The sequence below is a fragment of the Rhamphochromis longiceps genome, linkage group LG23 (genome assembly GCF_057381845.1).
Source record: "Rhamphochromis longiceps isolate RC_006_pf linkage group LG23, R_longiceps_female_GT1.1, whole genome shotgun sequence".
Classification (NCBI taxonomy): Eukaryota; Metazoa; Chordata; class Actinopteri; order Cichliformes; family Cichlidae; genus Rhamphochromis; species Rhamphochromis longiceps.
Genome location: NC_140578.1, coordinates 29,416,751 through 29,430,457, shown reverse-complemented (window position 1 = coordinate 29,430,457; position 13,707 = coordinate 29,416,751).

Below are 13,707 nucleotides of genomic sequence, written 5' to 3'. Positions count from 1 at the left end.
GGAAGTGGCAAGAATTATAGACTTGCTCGTATTTCCCATGCTCTGCTGTTGAGAGCAGTAGAGAGCACAGGGAAGAAAAGCTGAATATGATAGCCAGTCTGGACTTCAATTTTCCATTATTTCATTTTTTAGCAGCATGATTCTCAGTCCTGAAGAACTTCAGGTTATCAGATATCAGAAAACCTGTTTTGTTGTTTTAGGTTGCTGTACAGTTTTTCCAGCAGGAGCTTGTCTTGCACTTTCACTCTTGACAAACTGCACAGTGCACTATATAGTTGGACCTTTCGGTGCGGTTATTTATTTGTATTGAACGACCTATGCTGCACAAACAAACTGCACCAAGGGAATAAATGGTCCACAGTAGGGTCCAAAAACAGTACACAAGCATTTGATGTTTGATGTCCCCAGAGGAAGAGAAAAAAAAGCTCACTTTCAATGTCCATTCATTCCTCCATCATTTTAAAAGTGTGCATAAGTGCTATGAATGCAGAAACTGAATATCAAATAAAGAGAAAACTGAAGTGCTGCAAGGCTCTTAAGGCTAATCTGACAGGTGCTCTTCAGATGCAAGCTCAATGTTAAAAGAAAAGGTTGCTGAGGCATGTTTGTTGATTCTCTTCCTGGAGAATTGCTACTATAATACTACTATCCGATTGTTCAGTCTGACGTCTGGGTCTAAACCCCGCTGCAGGTCCATATATCAAACGATCACTATGGCATTACTGAGAGTTGAAAAACTGTCTAAAGTCTTTCATCTTTAATAAAATGATCAGCGTTCTGCTCTACCAGGTGTAACAATTGAGTTTAACATCCAGGCATCCATGAAAACGGAATTTATGACATTTAACGGAGTTAGAAGTTAGCAGGGAGTTAGCTCGCTAGTTTCTATCTAAATACAATATAGCATGTCCTGACTGCGGGGTTTTGGAAACAAATTAAAACGTACAGCTCTGCTATCACTTCCAGCATAAATGAAGACAGAAAACTAAACAGCAGTGACGTTTTTAGGGTTACTGAAGTTGGGCTAGCTGGTATATAATGATGTGCTACGTGACCGCTAGCGACACAGCTATGTTAGCATAATATAAACAAGCTAACTTTTTTTCCACTCGATAAAAGTTACCGTGAGTGTTCTCGGTGGTCAGGAACAAATGTAATCGCATGGCAGGATGCTGTAAAAGGACCAAACTTCAGCCAGGAGAACAACTGAGATAATCCATCCACAATACGAGGTTAGTCATTCATATACTGCTGCATGGGCTGGGCTGTAGTTACATCCTAAGGTTTTAAAGACTGAGCTTAAATAAATGACTAGTGGTAATAAAAGCCGAGGAAGGTCAACAGGGATCACTGACTGTTTTAGGAGCTTTTTGAGATCAAATAGAAGAAAATACATAACATTAAACATGTTAACAACACAAAAGCCATATTAAACGCAGACTACTTTAGGCCCGGAAGTAGGATTCGTCGTGTCATCACTGAACAACCGGATAATAACATTATTATATTATTTTACAACAAACATAGTGCTTCAGGAACTGTTTTTTTTTTCTTTTCGGTTGTTGAGCAGAAATTGGATGGATAGGATTTCTTTTTTTTTTTTTTTGTGCAAGATTTGATCACATTTCAATTTTCACTGAAACAGATATCTCGTGAATTGATAATCTGCATCATCTACAATTTTCATCCTCATGATTGTCTTTGCTGCTGGGTTGTTTACATACATTTCACAGCTCAGTGTTATATTGTATATTTTATTACATTATCGAAGGCAGTGTCTTCGTGATTATATTCGGAGTGTGCAGCGCCCAGGGGCCCCACTTATCCACGCTGCCCCAGTAGAATTAATATGCTTCTTGATATGACCAGGGTTCAATGCTCAGCCTCAGGTGTCTTTTTAATTACTGTTGCTGCTTCTCGTTGTCTTGGTCACCTGTCTTGGTGGGTACTACCGGTAGTTGTAATTTTTCCTCTCTACCTATACAAAACAATCCCTACGTATTTTCTGGCATAAAGAAAAGCACAAAAGGATAAACAATCTGAGAGAAATATACCTCCTGAGGGAAAAAGCACAGTGTGTCTGCAAGGAAATGGATCAGAGTGAAACTGTAGGTGTTGGTTGTCATCCTTGTGAATGGATTACTCCTTCATTCTCTTTGACCTTCAGTGTCTCCATGTCTGCCGGTGTGAAGTCAAGCTCGGGTGACCTTTGGATTTTTACACAAGACTCCTAGCCTACTGACGTAACTCTTATCTTTTTCTGGTGCTGATAATGCCTTTCCTCCCCCCACTCGATCTTGATGTGGAAAAGTCAGTTTTCCTCATATCGCTAGATGCAGTAAGAAAGATTATGGCTCGGTGTGGGTGAGTGCACGTGCCTGTGTGTATCTGTGTGGGTCTAAGCACAATAACCTGTGCATCTGTGAAAGACGGAGAGAAACAACATGAAATTGGTTAAATTGCCACAGTATCATAATGGCTCCTATTTTTGTTCAGAGCTTTTACATCTGAATCAGAGTGTGGTAATGACCTGTCTTTGTCTTGAAAGAGAGTTTGTCTTTAAAAACCTCTGCGCACAAAAAGGAGGCGACAATAATGTGTGTACTTGCAGCTCCTATTAACCAAACCTCAGTCATTTGCTAATGCAAAATGAAGGTAAACAAAATATGAGCAGCTGTACTGTGAACTCAATAGACCAACAATAGACGATGGCAGAACAAGCATAACATTTTAGCTAAAGTCTTTAATCTGTGATTCTACAAACCCTGACCTTTGTTTGGCATGTCCACTCTTTACGCTAACACCTGCAAACTACAACAGACAAACAGGGAAAAAAAAATCAGTCTTTTATTGCTTTTATTACCTCAAAGTGTTTCTTAACATAAGGCATGTATATGTTGCCTTAAATACAACAAATACAACTAAATACAACATTGTGCATTTTTTAAAAAAATTAAGAGTGCCATGAACTAAAACTTTACATACATTACTTAAGGATGTAAAAATGTGGTATGTTACAGTATTTCATTGTGAATTGAAGTAAATTACCATTGGCTATAACTAGCTTATTCAGTATAAGCAACCACAATTATGGAGTAGAGATGTTAACACGAAAGGTATCCAGATGAGTATTATCAGGGCCGTCCACAGGGAACCGCAGACGGTGGTAGAAGAAAAGAAAAGTTCTCTATCAAAGTTGGATTAGAAAAGTAGGAAAAGATGCACAAACCAGAGGGATGACCACAGCATTTAATAATGGAGGAATGTTCATTCAAGAACTCGGGAGAGCTTTACAAGGAGCAGATTCAGCTGATGTCAGTCCATCATGAGCCATCACGCAGAGAAGTCTTCAGGAAATGGGCTGCAACTGTTGCATTACAAATATCAATCAACTCCTGAACCAGAGACAACATCAGAAGAGTCTTACCTGAGCTGAAGAGAAAAAATAAGTGGACTGCTGCTCAGTGGTCCATAGCGCTCGTTCAGATGAAAGGACTTTTTGCATTTCATTTGGAAATCAAGGTCCCAGAGTCTGTAGAAAGAGCAGAGAGGCACAGAATCCAACCTGTTTGAAGTCCAGTGTGAATTTTCCACTGCCTGTGATGATTTGGGGTGACATGTGAGCTCACGGTGGTGGTGGTGCTGGTTGGCCCACTGTGTTTTATCAAGTCCAAAGTCTAAGCAGCTATCTGCCAGCACATTTTGGAGTTTTATGGGGATGCCAATTTCCTTTTCTAACTGCCACAGTGCCCAAACTACTACCAAATGGTTTGCTGACTATCATGATCCTGTGCTTGATTGGGTAGCTAACTTCCCTGAGGTGAATGCATTGTGAAGAGGAAGATGAGAAACACGTGACCTAATAATACAAACAAGATAAATGCTACTATCAAAGCAACCACAGCTACAGTGACCCCTCACCAGCGCCCATGTTAAAGGAGCCCCAATCAGTTATTTAGAGTAATATAAATGAAGATACTTTCCAGACGTTTGACATTCTTCCTTTTTTGATTGATGAGCTGTTGATTTTGAGCCATAATTTTACATGTAATCAACATGGAACATCTGAAAGGTTACATTTGTGAATTGAGTTACAAAATGTACTTTTTGAATGACATTCTAGTTTTTTGAGATGAAATATTAAAAAAAAACAAAAACAAAAAAAAACACAAAGTCAAGCGACAACCATTTTGCTTTACTTGAGACTTGGATGTCCTAGTTTATATAGTCTATTTGAAAAAACATAGCAAGAAAACACAGATACTTATAAGTATATAAGAGATTTACGAACTAAGAGGACTCCCACATACTCTCAGAAAGTGTAACACTGCAGTTTCTTGTCCATGATGTTTTCCACTGAAGTAAAAGACCACAGGACATAATTTATTTGTTTATTAAGTTTTACAGAAACGGTTAACAGTTCGGTCATCAGCTCGCCCCCTGTAGCTATATACAACACAAAAAGTCTCAGTTATATCTTCCTTCATAAGAGAACTGAAGTGTATATATTTAAATGAGTTTTAAATGTAACGCTAAATTCCCTAATTACTTTCACCATTATAAAGTCATTTAGTTACTTTCCAAAGAAGTAACTGTATCTAATTACGAAATCTTACTAAAGTGCACAACACTGATCTAATAATATCAGGAAGCAATTTGAGAAATTGTGAGAAAGCGCACATTAGAAAGTTAACGTGAAGCCACCATGAAGCAGAAAATCATAATTAAAATAAAAATTTCAATAGACGTGCACCAAAAAGTATAATATGTGCTGAACGTACTAATTACATTAATGTGAAACTGCAGTTTATATCTAGACTTTTCAAGTTAGACATCTCTAAGAACAGATAATCCACAGAGCTGAGACTCCATGCGGGCTCATTTACAGGCCAATCAAGTTTTCTTTTGGATCTTACTGTTATGTCAAGAGGACGTTTTATGGTCCTAATATGAGACTGGGCTGACAGACACAAAAGTAGTCAAATTTAAGAAGAGAATCTGGTCTCGTTGTTATGTTAAATCAAGTTTTGTCATTACAATTTGGGCAGGGGAAGGGATAAAGCAGATCTTTCCTTAGGGTATGAACCAAAAACTGCACTGAATAACAGTTTGAATCATTTGTAGTCCTAAAATCAAGAAGTCTCGTAAGAATTAGATATCTCATAACATAACATAATTACTGATTCAATAAAGAAAATAACTATAAAGTTTGCAGGCTAGAAAGAAAAAGCCTGGTTCAGTGTTTACAGTCGCCTGGAATGAAGCTACAACTGATGCTCATTGCTACCACAGAGCATTATACCTGCTGCACTGTGTCAGTAAATAGTGTACTCTAGGTATCCATTTTCTGCAGGCTTTTTTTTACAGTACATTGGTTGGTAAAAACCTTGAAGATGCAACTACAGAGCCATCACGCTTACATTCATCCCTACATTTGCTGACAACAGCTAGTTTAATAGCTTTCCTACAGTACGCATCTCTCCTACACATTTGGCGGATGCACTTCTCTTCAGGTTTATCGTGCAGAACAATACCACATTAAAGAAGAAGTTAAACAATTACCAGCTATTTTTTAAACCACTTGGACACACAAAAAAAACAACAGAAAAAAGGATTTCGTCAATGAGGCTGTGGCAAACATTTTGTTCCAGATGAAAAGAGCTGATGGAGACGAAGAAAGAGAGCACAGTGTCTGGAAAAATAGGGAAACTGCCACATGCAGATGAATGACCTGAAGACGGGAGGGCAGAATTTACACCATTGTTTGCTTTTCACACACAACACTACCAGACAGGCGATCTCTGGCCCTGTCAGAGCTCATCTGGAGCTGAATTAAAGGTTCAGGGAGGGGAAAAAAGCAGTACTGCAATAAAACAAGCTAGCTGAAAAAGGAAATGAGATCAATAAAGCTTCGAGAGAGTCAAGATCTGATGGGGCTGAAAACCATGTTGAGCTTGTTTTCACCTGCTAAGTCTCTACCATTAATCTGCAGCACAGCATTATGGATTATATTGCAGATTGATTTGCCAGTGTCTCACATTTGGTAGCACAGCACTGCTCTTTAAAGCCAAAACTGCACACGACATAAATTCTGGGAATGTGTGAATCTGCTTTTCAGCAGTCTTTCACGTGTGTTTTTGCTGTGTAAACACATTCGTAAAAGAAATAATGTGTGTGAAAACAAAACGAACAAATGAGAAAGGCAACAGCGACCGCTATCTACCCTGGGGTTCCTGCACCATTTTAAAAATCACACTCATTGCTTTTCAAGGACCGTTTTAAGAACAATTTCAAAAAATGCATTATATATTTGGCCTTCATAAGCAAGTCTTAACCACTCATTGGATAAACTGGCATTAATAGAGCGATGGTGAAGATGTGCAAACCAATAACTAACTGTCATACAGTCTATGCTTACAGCACAGGCTTAAATGTTCTCAACTGTTTTCAATTGTACTTGAGTGTGATTAAATTGTTGGCAGACAGATAAAACCAAGACTGAAACATATATTTGGTAAATATTTGTTATTGTTGGTTTATTTCTTATCTATCTGCATCAAGTATGGTGTAGGTCAAGTTTGTTTTTTTTTTTCATGACTGGCAGCATGGGTCTGCAGCAGTATTTTGACCAAAAGAAGCAGGGACACATCACCATGGCAACCAAGAAGCTACAAGAACTAGCTATTGTATTTTAACACAAAACCTTGATTTTTTTCTAAGCAGAACCAAGACGTTTTTAACGCCTAAACCAGGGGTCGGCAACCTGCAGCTATGTAGCCGCATGTTTCCATGAAACATCGTTACATTTCAGCATCTCTTTATTGACCACTTTTCACACATGGTTGCTGTACGCACACAGCCGGCTGTAGCTTTGCAGCTCACAGCCCGACAACACAACAGCAGAGAGAGCACAGACTTTAAGGCGAGGCGTGATTGCGGGTGCCGCTGAGGTGCGTCCGCCGCACCTGCAGCGGCGCTGCAGACCACCCCCCACCACACACATTAACCAGGTAAAATACATATTTAGGCAGAATTTTGCAAATATCTATTTTTATTTATTTTTTTTTAGCAGCATAGTGCTTTTTTTCCAATTATTTTTTAAAAGTCAGGTCAAGGCTCCAAAAGCCCAAAGGCTATATGAGGGAGGCGGCTCACAACAGTTTTTGTTTGCTACATGGATCATTTTAGTTCAGCTGGGTGTCTTTCCTTTTGTTATATTTCTTTAAGAGTTCAAAATGTGTTAATTACATAAATAAAATGTAATTTTCTCTGTAGCACTTCATGGATTTCATAAGCAACACACCTTAGTTGCTCTGTGGATTCTTTTAAAAAGCAGTTAAAAACATTTCTGTTCAAACAAGCCTTTTGTTGATCTACGTATTTTATATTCTTTACATTATTTACATTTGATCTTTTATATTGATTGTATTGTTTATTTTAATCTTTGTGTACAGCGCTTTGTGACTGCCTGTCTGTTAAAAGCGCTTAATAAATAAACTTTACTTACTTACTTACTTTAGTTGTTCACACAAAGCATAAAGGTAAAAAAACCAACATATACAGTGTTATCTTCATTTTAGATGTCAAAAAGTATTTGCGGCTCCCAGTGTTTTCTTTTGCGTGGAAACCGGGTCCAACTGGCTCTTTGGGTGTTAAACGTTGCTGACCCCTGTTATAGCCAAACATCAGGCTCTCGTCTACCCAGTATCACAGCAAAACATGTAACCAGCACGCCGATCCAACATGTCCACGATTTGCGACTCTAAATTGTGAAATGGACATGCATGCAGAACTTGCAGTAAGCTACAGTAACGGCAAAGGGAGATATTTCAATCCAAAATTAAAGCATTTGGTAGATCATAAGGAAATTAATTTTGAGGGGTGAAAAAGTCAAAAAAGCTATATGTCATTATGGTTCTCTATACGCTATTGTGGATGAATGGATGGATGCTTTTAATGTTCCCTATCTTTTGCTTCTCGCATTTTAAAGATAGAAATGTCCCTGAAATCACACCTTGACTTCACAGCTTCCTCACAGAAATTACACCTGTCTTTGTTTGCTGCTTAGTGTTTCCAAATGACATATTACATGTTTTATAATAACAGTAATAACAACACACACATCTTCTAATTGGATCAGTAGCTCTAGGCCTGGTAACAGCTTTTGCCCTTATAATGTCTCAGTTTTTCCTTTCTCTTTGAAGACACACAGACATCTAACTGGCATAACTTTGGCCTAGACTGTCTCTCAGAAAACACACGTACAGACACACTGTCAATTTTCCCAATATTCCTAATACTATGCATTTTGTTATTTTCTCTCATTTTGTTGTATCTTGTCAGTCATGTTTTTCTCTGTCTGCTTCTTTGAGCCTGATAGATTATTTATAACGCTCCTTTTTTAGTCTAGACTTCACAGATGGTTCTATAAACACGATAATCAAAGCCTTTGATTCCCCCCCCCCCCCCCCCCCCTTTTGCTTTTCTCTTGGGGTTTGTGATCACATCAAGAGCATGCTCTGCATTGTTACAAAGCTTTGGTATGGATCACTCAATCAAGTTCTCCTTTTGGACTTCACAATGATGCTTTAATTTCTTATTGCTCACTTGCAGTTAACATTCGTCAGCAATGCTAGTTAAACCCAGAGAAGAAACATCACATATTTAATCTCATAGCCTGATGGGTACCACAGTTAGCTATACAGCCCTATGAAAAAGTGTTTTTTGCATATTGTCACACTTACATGTTTCAGATGATCAAATAAGTTGTTAATATTAAACAAAGATGAGTAAAATGCAGTTTTAAAATTATGATTTCATTTATTAAGCAGGAAAAACAACCTGGTATTATTGATGGTACCATCATCTCTTCTGTCTATCAAATGGCTATCTGAATGGCTATCAAACCACATTTTCCACCTTGGAAAACCTTCATGTGGCTAAATGTAAAAAATTCTGTAAAGAAATGATTAAATGCAGTTTTTAAACTGCAAAATGCAGTTTAAAAACTGCATTTTGCACATATTTGGTTACCATTCTCTCATAGTATAGAAAGGCAACCCGTATTCTACCATATTTTGTCTGATAATCTGAAACATCATCATCATCAACATCTGAAAAAGAGAGAATAGTGCAAACATTTCTAAATGTGCAGCACCGTAGATACAGACAGGGGTTAAGTGAGGATGTGCATTTAAAGAAATAGTCTGCTGTGGTGACTACATTTGCTCCTGCTGCTCAAAAACATCAGGTCATTTGCAAACTAGGTATCTATTCAACTTGGAACTATGCACTATGAAAACTGTGATATGATAAATGAAGGGCAAGATTGTGCTGAAGTTAAATACAGTTAAGGTTTGGGCTAAGTAACCTTAATAGCTGATGGCAGCTGATGTGTATTTCTGGTTAAGACTTCTTGAATGGTAAAAATGTATGTAAAAACATAGATGTTGGGTGAAGACACTGGTGAGTTACAACCCACAACATTTTCCCTGGCTATAAAAACCCCCATGCAGCACTCTCAACATTGATTTACAGCAGCCATCAATCAGCCCTCCCCAAGTTGGAGAAACTTTCACTCATGGCTGACATAAAATGATATTATTGTGGTAGGCCTGGGCTGGATTGTCCCTCTGGGACCTGGATGCAGCGGTGATTTTGGCCACCCTTACTGTCCCCTCCACTCTGAGTCGCACCCCCTAAACAGAAGTGGCAACAGGACGGGGATAAAACAGTGCACCCAGGGAGCTGCCCCCTTCGCGACCCGCTTCTCAAACCATCGATCTCACTCACGGGCCCCCGCACCGGCACATGGATCTCCCTGATTGAATTCCTCCTGCTCCTAACAGATCTGCTGGTGTAGGCTTGCTTGCTAGCAAGAGGCAAGACATTATTTAAGTGGATGAAACCTGATATGAATCATTCTGCCATGGTTTTTGCTGAATGACTACTTAGCTCACTTTTTATGAGCTAAAAATAACTCTTGTTTACGCTCACACTGACATGCCTTAAAAAAGCCAATTATGGACGAGTATCAGAAACTTCTCTGTCTCTTCATCCACCTATGCTATGTGCTCCCTTTGTGTCTGCATATGTGTGTGTGCCTGTGCATTTGACAGGTGCCAGCAGGCCACACGATTTATCCCGCAGTAAAACACTTGTTATGCAAAGCACTTATTAAAGCGTCAGCAGGGAGGATCGATAAACCATTCTTTACGCCAACAACTTAAGAAAACCTGGTCACGGAGAGACAGCGTGCAGTGGTTTGCTGTGATATATGGCATCAGCGGGTCAAAATTAATTTACTGATGCGAATGTGAGAAACGCCATGCCAATAAAGTGGCAGGGAGAAACTATTATGAATCAGCTTGCCTGGCTGTCTGTAACCATAAATACTAAAAACATCATTAGAGGCTTAGAAGGGAAACATCAATTCTAACGATTATTAGCACTGGAAATCTATGAGACTGAGGAAGTACAAGTGAAAAGAGCCCACGGGACTTTAATGACTACCAGCAACGAGTGTTGGTGAATAATGTTTGTGCACTAAGTACATAATTGTGTGTTTGTTTACAGAGGAAGTGAAGAGGGAAGTGATGGAGATGAAGTTCACTCCTGTAAGTGACACAGTCATCATGTACATTTGTAAGTGTGACTAAGCACTCCATGATATTGCAGCAATGCTGCATGACACCTGTTGTTGCTGCTCTGGAGTAAGCCTGAGATCATCATTCACAAATCCCCCGTCATTCCCATCAATCAGTTTCACCACTCTTGGAAGAGCTCATTGATCTGGGTCTGCAGGTAAGAGGGGCTTCCATTTTCAGGAGTGCCTAAGATCATTGTCGTTGTCTCCCAAAACAACTGACTAAATTCCCTGAACCAAATTCACACTTTTTAGCCAGCACCTTGAACTTCTCTGAGAAGTCGGAAATTAATCAAGTATAGTATTCAATCACTAAATCTAGTAAAAAAAAAGAAAGGCAAATAAATAACTACTAATTACTACTACTAATCCAAACGTAATTATGGACTATACAGTTGTTGTTTTTTTCAGCTTTTTGTAAAAAAAGAAAAAGAAAAATTTAAGGATGACAACAACAATTACAGAAACATTCAGGAAATGGTACTTATCAATACTGTGACCACCTAATACACCTTATTAGGTGGTCTAATAAATGTGTTAATGACTGTATATTGATATAGTTTTTAAACATGAAAGGTATTTGTTGATCTCATAGCTTGCCATTTTAAGTTCAACATTTGTTTTTAACCTGATGTCAAAACACCAGGGTTGCAGATGAAAAAATTAACCAACATCTCTAAACACTAGGGGTGGGGGAAAAAATCGATACTGTGTAGTATCGTGATATTTTGTTTGCTAATAATGTATCGATACAGGGACAGCAGAAATCGATATTTTGTTACAAAAAAAGTTTTTGTGGACTGGAACACGCTCTGACTTCAGAGCATGTTGATCCTTTTTCTGGGCAAGAATCCTGACATTCCTTCACTGTCCAAATGTATTCAACTTTTTTTTGGCAGCAATAAACATGACAGTTTACTTATTTTAATTTAAGACATGTTTTATTTTAATTAAGTTTAAAACTTTTTTATTTAATGTAAAATTATATTTTGTTTTAATTTACTTTCAAATTCTTCAGTTGCTGAATGGGCTGCATAGTTTTCATAAATTGCATAGTTCAGAATAGCTATAATTGTACCAGATGGTTGCATTCAGTTAAGTTGGACTAGTCTGTAATACAAACCGTTCAAGTTTGTCAACAATAAAACTGACTGAAATGAGAGAAAGACTGAGTGTGAGACTTTGATATTAGATAAAATGAATATTGATAAAGTTTACCTTTATGTACAGAATCTGAATATCGCAAAATATTTTAAAAAATTGCAATAATATCGTATCGTGCGTTAAGTATTGTGATAAGATCGTATTGTGGGATGTATGGTGATTCCCACCTCTACTAAACACCAGTACAAACAATACAAAATCATAATTACAGTCAAAGTTCCTGTGTCCTAATGGTTGACTTAGTCAATTATCCTGCACAGCTTGCATTCATTTATTTATTATAAATCTTTTACTAGTTTCTCTAATAGCTTTAAAGTTACTTTCTCTATACAGCGCTTTTCCAGCATAGAAGTTCATAGAGTACATCTGCACATATATCAAGCACACCCATATGGAAAAGATATATATAAATCTTATAAAGTTTTTACCTGTCTTGTATGAAACTTGTATGAAAAGCATACAGGAGTGAAAACACATATAAGATCCCTTGAAAAATTATATGATGAAACTTGTATGTTTTATATACTTACTAAAAAAAATATATGAAAGTAATGAGAAAGTGGCCACTTTCATGAGTAAATCATGTAAGCCTTATATGATTTATATATGATTTACTCATGCAAGTGGCCACTTTCATGAGCAAATCATATATGTTTTTACTATTTCTTTTCCATATGGGCACTTACACTCTGCTCAATCCTTTGTGTAATCTTTGTCACGCTGTGCATTTAACCTTATCTAATACTATCTTGCATTTTTGTCTTCATTTGTAAGCCACCAGTATACCTTCCTGTATTTGTCATTGCTTATATACTGCCCAACCTCTTTAACATGAACAAGCACATAATAAAAGTAAAAGCCCTGGGTTGATTACAGAGATGATAACCACCTGTGACCACTTAGGGGCATTGCTGATAAGGAAAGGTAAGGGAAAAGCTTAACCTGCTTAGCAACACAGGCCCTTGATCTTCCTTATGAAAAAGTTGTTTACAACAGAATTATGGTACCCAGAAAAATCCGGAGCACTGTTAGATGATGCTGTCAGCTCAAAGGAGTCAGCCAGACCTGAACTTTTCATGGTCAGAAGCTGCCAGAAATGTTTGTTCCTTGCTGTTTTCCTGGCTTTGAAGAAAGGCTTGTGACAGGTGCAAAATGGATTCAAGCTGGAGTTCAACAAATTTTAAAAAGAATTCAGATTTTTAGCACAAGAAAAACAGAGAACAATTTCCCAGTGAAATTCTAAACTGCAGACTTCAAATATATTGTTTAAACAGTCAATATAACAAGCAAGTAAGGATAATGTTTATTAATAACTATTCTTTTCTTAATACAGCATTATTAAATTCATTATATTACAAAATATAAACTGATGTGTTAACACAGCAATTGTTTGCTTATGGACTCTTTAAATAATATGTTACCAGTGTTGGGGAGTAACGGAATACATGTACCGCCGTTACGTATTTAAAATACAAAATATGAGTAACTGTATTTCGTTACAGTTACCGTTTAAAAAGGTGGTATTTAGAATACAGTTACTTTGTTGAAATAAATTTATTACAGGACGGTACTTTCCTGTTTCATATTGTGGCGGGTCAGGACTGTTTGGGTTTTGTTTGACAGCTGTGTTCTGTTGTTCCAGGCGGCAGCGTTATGGTTGCCATGGTTACAGGGTGACTCTCTCTCTGCGTGTTTCCTGGGTGAGAGAGCACCTTTTTGTTGTTGTTGTGCTAAGCTAACAGGCAGAATGCTACAGATATAGCTCTAAAGAATGTAGCATCATAGGCAGTGTAGTCCGTGCTGCAGGGAGAATGGACTGCCACACCCGTTATGTGTCTGTAAGCGAGGGAGGGAGAAAAAGGAAAAGTACAAGCTGTCATCGAGCAGAAACGAGAGCT